We start from the raw sequence: 12,381 nt of genomic DNA on the forward strand, positions 1-12,381 counted from the left end.
GCCATTTCATTTCTGCCCTCTGTTGGCATACGCCGTGATCGGCGTATATGCAGAGGACGGTTAGGACCATCCGTGCTGTGGGCTGGTAACGTACTTAGCCTGGAGGATTCCAGTGACTATAACCTTTGTTTATTCCTTGTATTATTTTTGCCTTCATTAAAATAACTAAACCTTCACAAGTGGTTGCGTTCTCATTATCGTGTCTGTTAAACGATCCTGAGACATTCAGGGCGTTACAAAATATCCGACCTTAATAAACACTAACTGTCTCCCGGTCGATAACAGACATGGCAACACTTGATGATGTGCTGGCTGCTTTAGCGACCGTGCAAATTGAATTGGCTGCCTCCAGGCAAGAAACAGCCGATGTAAAAGCCAGACTGGATGCTATCCAATTGGACCCGCTCACGCCCAGCACCTCCCTCACGAACCAGACCCCTGCGGTAGTAGTGGAAATGCCGGTAGCCGTCCCCTTGGCAACACCAGAGAGGTACAGTGGGGATCCTAACACAGTGCAGGTATTCCTCACACAAGTGGCGCTACATTTATCGTGCAAACCAAGGGCGTTCCCCACGAGTCAGGCTCGTGTGGCTTTCCTTATATCCTATTTGGCTGGAAACGCGGCACAATGGGCCGTACCTCTGGTGAGCAGGGACGACCCCATCTTATGTGATTGGGGTGCTTTTCGTGAGGAATTCCTGAAGGTCTTCGACAGAAGGGCTGACTCGTACACGGCGGACCGTGAAATGCTTGAGTTGAGACAGGGATCCAACGACCTGGTGCAGTATCTCAACGCGTTCCGAAGGCTGGCTGCGGAAACCAACTGGCCTGTTGCTAAACAGACGGCGCTCTTCCATCACGGGCTGTGCGAGGAGCTCAAGGACGCCGTGGCTCATATTGACCCACAACCCAAGACATGTAAGGGCCTTATCAACCTGGTATTATGGCTGGAACATAGGCTAAGTGAAAGAAAGGGGGATCATGGGAGAAAAGGAAAATCCCTTCCATCCTATGTGACAGTGGGAAGTCCTGAAACTGCCACCGCATCCAAGGGAGAACCCATGGACATCGGCACAATACGAGCGAGCCTCACAGCCACGGAGAAAGAGTCACGCCGTAAACAAGGATTGTGCCTATATTGTGGCAAAAAAGGCCACTACGTACGTGAATGCCCTGCCAAACCGAAGACGTCACGTTATCGGGCCAGCCTGTCGGTAACAGCCGTGGTGGACGTACCGGCAGAAAACTAGAGGACTCCCAGACCAAAGAAGGGGCATCTCGGAGTCACTCATCCATCCCTTCACTTTCCAACTCGGTCACTAAAGGACAACGACACCTGTTTCTCACGGTGCACGTGGGAGTGCATGACCAGTGGATACCCGTTGTGGCCATGGTGGATTCAGGGGCCACTGGCATGTTTATGGACCACAACGAGGCATGCAGGCTAGGGCTAGTGCTTCTTCCCAAAGCTGTACCCGAAGACGTCTATGCTGTAGACGGAAGGCGATTGGTGACGGGGCCCATCGGGCAGCACACGGGGGTCCTTCCGATGAGATGTGGGAGGAACCATTTGGAACAAATCGATTTTAACATCATCCGAGCACCCCAATATGGCGTCATATTGGGATTGCCGTGGCTACAGAAACACAACCCCTCTGTGGATTGGCCAACACATCGCATCGAACTGACGTCACCGTATTGCATCCTGCATTGTGGAATAAGAACGGAATCCCTTGACGCAGATGAGAGCGGGAGTCAGACGCTGGCTACAGCGGCAGAAAAAGATGTGGCTCTCCCCCAGGCTTATCACAGTTTTGAGGATGTATTTGATGAGGTGAAGGCGGAAGTGCTACCACCACATAGACAGTTTGACTGCCATATCGACCTGGTGCCAGGGGCCAGCGTTCCCAGCGGCAGGCTGTATGCCCTGACGGAGCCTGAAAACGTGCATCTCCGGGGGTACCTGGATAAACTCCAAAAGCTAGGATTCATCCGCCCGTCCAAGTCTCCGGCCGCCTCGCCACTCTTCTTCATCCCGAAGGCTAATGGGGAGCTGAGAGCCTGTGTGGACTTTAGGGCATTGAATGCGATAACCGTAAAGAATCGGTACCCCTTGCCTCTCATCAGTGTACTTCTGGAACAGGTCAAGAAAGCTCGTATCTACACCAAGTTGGATTTGAAAGGGGCATACCATCTGGTGCGCATGAGGGACGGAGACGAGTGGAAAACCGCCTTTAAGACCAAGTTCGGCCTTTTTGAGTACCTCGTCATGCCGTTCGGTCTGTGCAACGCCCCGGCAGCCTTTCAGTACTTTTTGAATGAGGTATTCAGAGAGGAGTTGGATATCTACGTGGTCGTATATATCGACGACATCCTCATCTATTCGTCCAGTGTGGAGGAGCACGTACACCACGTCAAAGCTGTGCTCCAAAAGCTGAGGGAAAACATGCTGTTTTGTAAACTCAGCAAGTGTGACTTCCACGTCACATCCGTGGAATTCCTCGGAGTGATGCTGAGTCCAGAGGGACAGGAGATGGCAGAACGAAAGATCAAGGCGGTGAAAGAATGGCCGGTGCCCCAAAGCGTGAAGGACGTCCAAAGTTTCATTGGCTTCGCCAACTTTTACAGGCGGTTTATAGATGGATTTTCAGGATTGGTGGCCCCAATCACACAGCTACTGAGGAAGTCCAAGGAGTTTGTCTGGTCCCCTGAAGCGAACACAGCCTTTGAGGCCCTGAAAAGCGCCTTTGGTAAGGCGCCGGTGTTGGCTCACCCCGATCCGGATCTCCCCTACGTGGTGGAAGCGGACGCATCGGATGTGGCGCTGGGGGCTATCTTGTCCCAACGCAATCACGACACAGGGGTGCTTCATCCCGTTGCGTACATGTCCCGCAAACTCAACGACGCCGAACGCAACTACCATATTGCGGAGAAGGAGCTTCTCGCAATCAAGGACGCCTTCACCGAATGGAGGCATTGGTTGATGGGGGCAAGACATGTGGTATCGGTGTACACGGACCATCGGAACCTACAGTTCATGACGGCCACAAGACACCTTTCTCCCAGACAGCTGCGGTGGATGATCTTCTTTGCGGGGTTCAACTTCCGCATCACATATCGGCCGGGGACGGAAAACCGGAAGGCGGACGCCCTGTCCCGTCAATCTGCAGTTAAGGAACCATTGCCTGCGACCGAGCATTCCATCATTTCCCCGAGGTTGGTATTGGGGGTTATCCAACCGGATACTTTCCTGAGGGGAATAAAGAGAGTGATCAGGTCATTCGCATGGCGGAGGTGGCTCCTCAGTCACAGAGAATGGCAGCTGAAGGACGGGATACCCCTGAAGGGCAGGTGCCTATTGATACCCACGCCTAGGCTAAGGAAACAAGCATTCATCTGGTGCCATGACTCTCCATGCGCAGGTCATTTGGGCTTTGAAAAAACGGTGGCTAGCATGGGACGGCATTTCTGGTGGCCAACCATGAGAGTGGATGTCAGGAGGTGGGGACAGGAGTGTCCTACGTGTGCTACCATGAAGGCCGACCATGGCCGAACCCAAGGGCTCTTACATCCACTTCCGACCCCGGATAGACCATGGGATAGCATATCTCTGGACTTCGTGGTGGGCCTACCGGTAGACCAGGGGATGACGGCAATACTGGTGGTGGTGGATTACTTGATGAAAATGGGGCACTTCATCCCCTGCAAGAGAGTCCCTACGGCCGGGGAATTGGCGTCACTACTCCTAAAGAATGTGGTACGACTGCATGGATTACCGGGGGTGATCGTGTCGGACCGGGGGTCGCAGTTTACTGCGCAATTCTGGAAGACTTGGTGCACTGCGCTGCATGTTAAGACCGCCCTGTCCACCAGCTACCACCCTCAAACGGACGGCCAAACCGAGCGCCTGAACCAAACGCTCAAACAGTATCTGCGATGTTTTGTGGACCAGGGCAGGGAAGAATGGGTCGACTTGCTATGGGTTGCAGAGATAGCCTATAACAACGCCACTCACAGCTCCACACAGTCATCTCCGTTATATAGCAACTATGGCCAACATCCCAGGTTCTTGCCATTTCTACATCCGTTCAGAGAGGACAGGATTCCCGCCACAGCGGACAGGGTGGCACACATAAAAGACACGTTGATGCGCTCAAGGGCTGTCCTAATAGAGGCCAAGAGAAGATACAAGGCTGCGGCAGACAGGAAGAGAAGGCCCGGGCCACTGTACCGCACTGGAGACTACGTCTGGATATCCACAAGAAACATGAGGTTTCGAAAGAACAGTGTGTTCCATCCCAAGTACATGGGCCCCTATCGAATTACCAAGTGTATGGGTCCCGTGAACGTGAAGGTGTGCTTGCCCCAGTCATTGCGGATACACCCTGTCTTTCATGTATCATTGCTCAAACCAGCACCCTCCAAGCCATCTGGGACACCCAGGCCGGTATGCGTGGAGTCGGAGGTGGAGTATGAAGTGTCGGGCATACGGGCGTCCAAATGGCGCAGGGGGAAGCTGTGGTACCTGGTTGCGTGGAAAGGCTATGGCCCGGAGGAGCAGTCATGGGAACCGGCTGAAGGGGTTCATGCTCCGCGCTTGGTCTCCTTGTTCCATCGGCGTTTTCCTGCCAGCGCTGGACCCGTGGGGACCCGCTGAGAGGGAGGATGTACTGTCAAGAATTCCTGTCATGCGAGGGGAGGAAAACGGTAACCAGCGAAAACGGACTACATCTCCCAGGATGCTTAGCGGTTGAGAGGTTATGTAAACAGGAGAGCTGTTACATAACTCAAGGAAAACACGCCCTTATGTAAACAGGAGAGCTGTTACATAACTCAAGGAAATCACGCCCTTATGTAAACAGGAGAGCTGTTACATAACTCAAGGAAAACACGCCCTATAAAGGGAGGAACCGGGAGGTACAACGCTGTTGGATATTGTGTTTACACCGACGTACCTGCTTAGTGAAGAGCAGTGTTCCGGAGTGGTGCTCCAGTAAGGCAAGAACGGAGGTAGGTCGAGTCGTTACTCCCTGGGCCGTGTCTTGCCCCATCGTCACCTGTGAAGGACCCGGAAGCTCTACCGGATAACCATTGAGCTTCGCTTTTTGACTCGGCTGAGTCAAAGCGCAGTGGCGCTTTTGCTGGTTGGAGTCGTAACTCCCAGCCCGACCAGAGATACAGGGACTGCCAGCTGTAACGCACACCAGGAGGTGTTTGCCGCGTTACAGACTCGGAAGTCCACGGGATCGATCGAGCGGCTGCTCTCGGTTCAGTCTTCTTTGCTTGTGATTGGGGTATCGGTGACGCATCACCAGGAGGTGACTCCGCGTCCCGGTGCAGTCTGAGGAAGAGGTTGAGCGGCTGCTCCCTTCAGGTAGAGACCCCGGCTGGGTGTTTCCCTGACTCCTCGATTCTCCCCAACACTCTTCGTGCCCCTCACAGCCTACCGATTGGCATTGTCAGCCATTTCATTTCTGCCCTCTGTTGGCATACGCCGTGATCGGCGTATATGCAGAGGACGGTTAGGACCATCCGTGCTGTGGGCTGGTAACGTACTTAGCCTGGAGGATTCCAGTGACTATAACCTTTGTTTATTCCTTGTATTATTTTTGCCTTCATTAAAATAACTAAACCTTCACAAGTGGTTGCGTTCTCATTATCGTGTCTGTTAAACGATCCTGAGACGTTCAGGGCGTTACAACACCTCTGTTGCTTCTTTCTGTACTTCTCTTCCTTCTTTCTGCACCCCTCCTGCCTCTTTCTGAACCTCTTTGTGCACTTATTCTACCTTTTTTCTGTACCGCTCTTGCTTCTTTTTGCACCTCTGTAGGTTCTTTCTGCTCTGCTCTTGATTCTTTCTGCACCTCACTTGCCTCTTTCTGCACTTCTCTTGCTTCTTTCTACTCAACGGTGGCTTATTTCAGCAATTCTCTTGCCTCCTTCTGCACTTCTCTTGCTTGTTTTTACACCTCTCTTCCATCTTTCTGCACCTCACTTGCTTCATTCTGCACATCTTTTGCCTATTTCTGCACCCCTCTCCCCTCTTTCTGCAGCTCTCTTATCTCTTTCTGCACCCCATTTCCTCTTTCTGCACCTTTCCTGCCTGTTACTGCATCTCTCTTGCCTCTTTCTGTACCTCTGTTGCTTTTTTCTGCACTTCTCTTGCTCTTTCTGCACCCCTTGCACCTCTTTCGGCACCTCTGTTACTTCTTTCTGTACTTCTCTTCCTTCTTTCTGCACCCCTCCTGGTCTATTTATGTACCTCTTTTGCCTCTTTGTGCACCTCTCCTACCTTTTTCTGCACTCCTCTTGCCCCTTTTTGCACTTTTGGTGGTTGTTTCTGCACTGCTCTTGGTTCTTTCTGCACCTCACTTGCCTCTTTCTGTACTTTTCTTGCTTCTTTCTACGCCTCTGTTGCTTCTTTTAGAAATTCTCTTGCCTCTTTCTGCACTTGTCTGGCTTGTGTCTGTAACTCTCTTGCATCTTTCTACACCTCTGTTGCCTTTGTGCATTTCTCTTGCCTGTTTCTGCACTTCCTTTACTTCTTTCTGTACCTCTCTTGCCTCTTTCTGTATCTTTCTTGCCTCTTTCTGCACTTCTCTTGCTTCTTTCGGCACCCTTCTTCTTTTTTTGCATCCCTCTTGCCTCTTTCTGCTGTTCTATTGTGGTTTTCTGCACCTCTCTTGCCTCTTTCTGCACTCTTCTTGCTTCTTTCCACATCTCTGTTGCTTCTTTCAGCAATTCTCTTGCCTCTTTCTGCACTTCTTTTTTCTTGTTTCTGCACCTCTCTTGCGTCTTTATGAACCTCTGTTGCCTCTTTCTACACCTCACTTGGATCTTTCTGCACCCCTTTTACCTCTTTCCACACCTTTCCTGCCTGTTTCTGTACCTCTCTTGCCTCATTCTGTACCTCTGTTGGTTCTTTCTGAACTTCTCTTGCTCTTTCTGCACCCTTTGTGCCTCTTTCAGCACCTCTGTTGCCTCTTTCTGCACTTCTCTTCCTTCTTTCTGCACCCCTCCTGCCTCTTTCTGTACTTCTCTTGCTTCTTTGTGCACCTGTTCTACCTTTTTTCGGTATCACTCTTGCTTGTTTTTGCTCCTCTGTTGGTTCTTTCTGTACTGCTCTTGCTTCTTTTTTCACCTCACTTGCCTCTTTCTGCCCTTCTCTGGCTTCTTTCTACACCTCTGTTGCTTGTTGCAGCCATTCTTTTGCCTCTTTCTGCACTTCTCTTCCTTCTCTTCTCACCCCACCTGCCTCTTTCTGTACCTCTCTTGCCTATTTTTGCCCCTCTGTTGGTTCATTCTGCACTTCTGTTTCTTCTTTCTGCACCCCTTCTTCCTCTTTCTATTCCTCTCTTGCCTCTTTGTGTACCTCTCCGACCTCTTTCTGTACTCCTCTTGTCTCTTTTTGCACCACTGTTGGTTCATTCTGCACTGTTCTTGCTTCTTTCTGCACCCCTCTTGCCGATTTCTGCACCCCTCTCTTCTCTTTCTGCACCTCTCTTGCCTCTTTCTGCACCCCTGCTCCCTCTTTCTGCACCGTTCCTGGTTCTTTCTGCACTTCTCTTGCTCTTTATGCACCCTTCGCGCCTCTTTCAGCATTTCTCTTGCTTCTTTCCACACCTCTGTCGCTTCTTTCAGCAATTCTCTTGCCTCTTCCTGCACTTCTCTTCCTTCTTTCTGCACCCCTCCTGCCTCTTTGTGCACCTCTGTTGCCTCTTTGTATACCTCTCTTGCCTCTTTCTGTACTTCACTTGCTTCTTTCTGCACCTATCTTGCCTGTTTTGGCACATTTGTTGCTTCTTTCTGCACTTCTCTTGCCTCTTTCTGCACCTCTGACTTTGAGGAAGATTTAATCTCCCTGCCCTATTATGTACTTGGGCCAATCACAAGGGTACCCCAACCCATAGTGTACCCTAGTGTATGTAGGTGTTTTCGCTGTATTCAAAGTGTCTTTCAGCATAGCACTGGCTCCGTGCCTGGTTAGTCAGAGTTGCCTGGTTAGTCGGAGTCTGTTACCACCAGTACCAGTAAGCAAATATTGAGGGCACAGGATGACTTTGCAACAAGCCCTCTTTCTGCGCCTCTGGTGGATCTTTCTGAATATCTCTTGCTTCTTTCTGTACCTTTCTTCATCTTTCTCGACTTCTGTTGCCTCTTTCTGCATGTTTCTTGCTTCTTTCTGTGCTTTTCATCCTCTTTCTGCACATGGCCTACCTCTGTAGGAATAGTGAGAAGTTAGCATTTTAAAAAACTTTGAAATTCACTGAAAAAAACCATAGGTTTCAGGGATGTTATAGTTAGGAATTAGCATTTGAAAAACCTTTGAAATTCACTGGAAAAACCATAGGTTTCAGGGACGTTATAGTTAGAAATGAGCATTTAAGAAACCTTTGAAATTCACTGAAAAAAACATAGGTTTCAGGGACGTTACAGTTAGAAATGAGCATTTAAAAAACCTTAGAAATTCACTGAAAAACCCACAGGTTTCAGGAACGTTATAGTTAGTTGGACATTTCATTCATACAAAACCGGAGAAATGTGGCCGTTATAGTTAGTTGAGCTAACCATAACTCACGCCCCCGTAATGCACCACTGATGATGTCACATATTACATCATTCATGACATGGTCATTGACATCACTGATGAGATCTCAAATGACATCACTGATGACATCATCCACATGATAATCTGATGCACGTCCTCATACCCTAATATAACCTTTGATACACTCACTCTAAAATACAGACTACCATTTTTGAAATCATAGACACACCAACACATCCACTCATTCACCCGTACATGAAGTCACCCATAAAAACACCACTATCATATGCACTCATACACCTATACAGACACTCTCACACCGCCACTCATCCATAGAGTTACTCACACACCCAGTCAGTCATGCAAAGAATCAATCACACTCCCATTTACTCACTTATGCAGTTATACACACACCACCTCACTTATTCATATATATACTAACACATACTTACTCTCTTATACAATCACTGATACAAGCTCATACTCATCCATACATCCACTCTCATAATCACTCACTCTAACATATAGTCATATATATACTTCAACACTCACATATACTGCCTTTTATATATGTAGTTACTCACACATGTACCACTGAGAAATCCATTCACTAACCAATACACCCATACACATACTCACCCACACATACAGCCCTTCACAGATGTACTCTTGAACCCAGACACCCAGTGAATCACCCACTCACACATCTATGCACAGAGTTACATACTCCCCACCCACACAGACACTCAGGCACCCATACAGATACTCAGACAACCAATCAATAACCCATATAGACACTCATGTAGCTACTCACCAACACATGCAGCCGCTTACACACCAACTGACAGACTGATACAGACATTCACACAGATTAGTCACTAACCCATGCATTACTCGTAAAAAACCAATGAAATTCCCCCGTTATAGTTAGTTCAGCTAACTATAACTCTCGCGCCCGCAATGCACTGCTGATGACGTCACATATTACATCACTCATGACATGGTCAGTGACATCACTCATGACATCACTGATGACATCTCAAATGACATCACTGATGACCTCACTGATGACATCATCCAGTGAATGTGTGTTTTTCTGAAAATTAAATATGTTTTATATATGTATATCTCAAGGTCGATGGAAGAATAAATGGGTATATTACTGTCTAAATGGATGATTTCTTTTTGAAAAATTGATTGTGTAACTGACTGATTAAGTGTATCATAGTGAATACATGGCTTAGTGAGTAATGTTTAAATATATAAATATCTGTATCATTTTTTCACTTTGTGTATAAGTGGCTGCATGGGTTGGTGAGTAGCTACATCGGTGTCTATATAGGTTATTAGTTGGTTTTTTGAGTATCAGTATGAGTGTCTGCATGGTTTGGTGGGTGTATTACGTAGTGCATAGGTGCATGAATGAGTGACTCACTGTTTGTATGTGTTGAACAGAGCATGTGTGCAGGACTGCATGGGTGGATGTGTGTGTGTATGGGTGTGTTAGTGAGTGAATGACTGTCTCAATAGTGTCTTTATGAGTAACTACATATGTTTAAAACTAGTATATGTGACTATTGGTTTATATATGTGAGTATATGTGAGAGTGAGAGATTGAAAGAGTTCCTGTATGAATAAGTATGTATTTCTATAAGTGATTGTTTAAAAGACTAAGTATGTGTAAGTTTCCGTAGAAGTAAGTGTGGTGGTGTGTGTATAACTGTATATGCAAGTAAATGTATGTTTGATTCTTTATTAGCATGAGTGACTATGTGTGTGAGTAGCTCTATGGATGAGTGGCATTGTGTAACAGGATGTATAGGTGTATGAGTACATATGATGAGTGAGTACATGTATGAGTGACTGTATTGGACTGTTGGTGAATGAGTGGATGTGTATGTGGATCTTAGAATTACTGAAGAGGTTGTTGTAACTGTTATTGGTATGTCCATTCTTTTGTAAATTTTAGTCTCTATTTTTGAATGTGTGTATCAAAGGTTTTATTAGGGGAAGAGGAGGTCTGCCACTCTATCACAAGGATGATGTCATCAGTGAGGTCATCAGTGATGTCATTTGAGATGTCATCAGTGATTTCATGAGTGATGTCACTGCCCATGTCATGAGTGATGTAATATGTGACGTCATCAGCAGTGCATTGCGGGCGCGCGAGTTATAGTTAGCTGAACTAACTATAACGGGGGAATTTCATTGGTTTTTTACGAGTAAAATGTCCAGCTAACTATAACATGTGTGAAACCGATGGTTTTTTCACTGAATTTCTAAGGTTTTTTAAATGCTAATTCCTAACTATAACGTGTGTGAAACCTATGGTTTTTTCACTGAATTTCTAAGGTTTTTTAAATGCTAATTCCTAACTATAACGTGTGTGAAACCCATGTTTTTTTCAGTGAATTTGCAAGGTTTTTTAAATGCTAATTGTTTTTTTTTTCTTCTATTTTTTTTAACATATTTTTATTTTAATTTTCTTAGCTTTTATAAAGACTATGGTTAAATTTTTAAAATTCTTTAATATGTTTTTTTTTAATATATTTTTTAAAATAAACAGGTAAAATTTATTTGCAGTACATTTTTTTTTTTTTTAATTATTTTTTGAGTACGCGTACCGTAAGCTTACGGTAAGCGTACGGTTTACGCAACGCCCGTAATTTTTCTACGCTGCTTGCGTATAGTTACGCAATTTGCGTAGCCGCGCGTACTCCGTGTGGGACGCGTGCGCGCGTACGCTACACGCGCACGTTACGCGGAAGTGTCGGGTAGTGACTGTTATGCGCATGCGCGCAAGCGCGTGTCTTTTTTACGCGCATGCGCACTTTTGCCGTAAGCGTACCGTAAGCGTACCGTAAGCGTACGGTAGGTCATGTGATCATGAAACACAACTTTTGATTGGTTGAAACTACTTTCAGTTCTAGAACTCTCCTACACCACACCCATTCCTCTCATTTCTGCTTGTGATCCCTTAGGAGAAGGAGCTGGGTTGTCTTTGTGATACGATGGCAGAACAGCAGAGCTCTTCTGAGAGTGAGGCTAGCACTAGCAGCACTGTTTTGAGGCAGAGAGCGAGGAAACAAAAGCCCTCTTATGTATGGGATTATTTTACTTTTCCTGAAGGCCAGCAAAAGGTGAATGCACCCTTAGTAACTTGCAAGCTGTGTCAGCGTGTACTTTCAAGAGGTAATCCTGACAGGAAGTATTCCTTTGGGAATCATACCATGAAGAGACACCTCAAGGATGTACACAGAAGGACACATGGTCATCTTTTTGGAGGTAACTCTTCAGAAAGACAAGCAAGTACATCCACAGCAGCTCAGCCTGGACCATCATCTGCAGAGCTGACTCCTTCTTCTGCAGGTCAGGTGAGCCCTTCATCTGTGGGGGGAGCATCTCCTTTTGCTGGCCCTCTGGAAATGAACCCTCGATTTCGGAGGGTTGATATTCGATGCGCCTTTTGTCAAGATCTAATTTGCCATAGGGAGACCAGTGTTTCCCTAGTGAACAACAAAATAGATCAGCACACTTGTCGCTTTGAATAATTTTCCCATTCTTTCTTTCCTCTGTCCCTGCATGAACACAACGGTTCTTTTAAGAGCCAACCTTATCTTTCATCTTTTTTTTACATATGTTTTTAAAAACTTTTTTTTTTTTTTTTTTTACCGTACGCGTACGGTGCGCGTACTTTTTTTTTTTTTTTTTTTTAAAACACTAAAAATCAATTATCACATTACAAGGTCCTTGAGAGACTACAATTATTATTATTGACTTACCATACCCACTCAAAAAAATATTTATTCATTTGTTTTTAAAAAAAATAGCTT

The sequence above is a fragment of the Triturus cristatus genome, chromosome 10 (genome assembly GCF_964204655.1).
Source record: "Triturus cristatus chromosome 10, aTriCri1.1, whole genome shotgun sequence".
Lineage (NCBI taxonomy): Eukaryota > Metazoa > Chordata > Amphibia > Caudata > Salamandridae > Triturus > Triturus cristatus.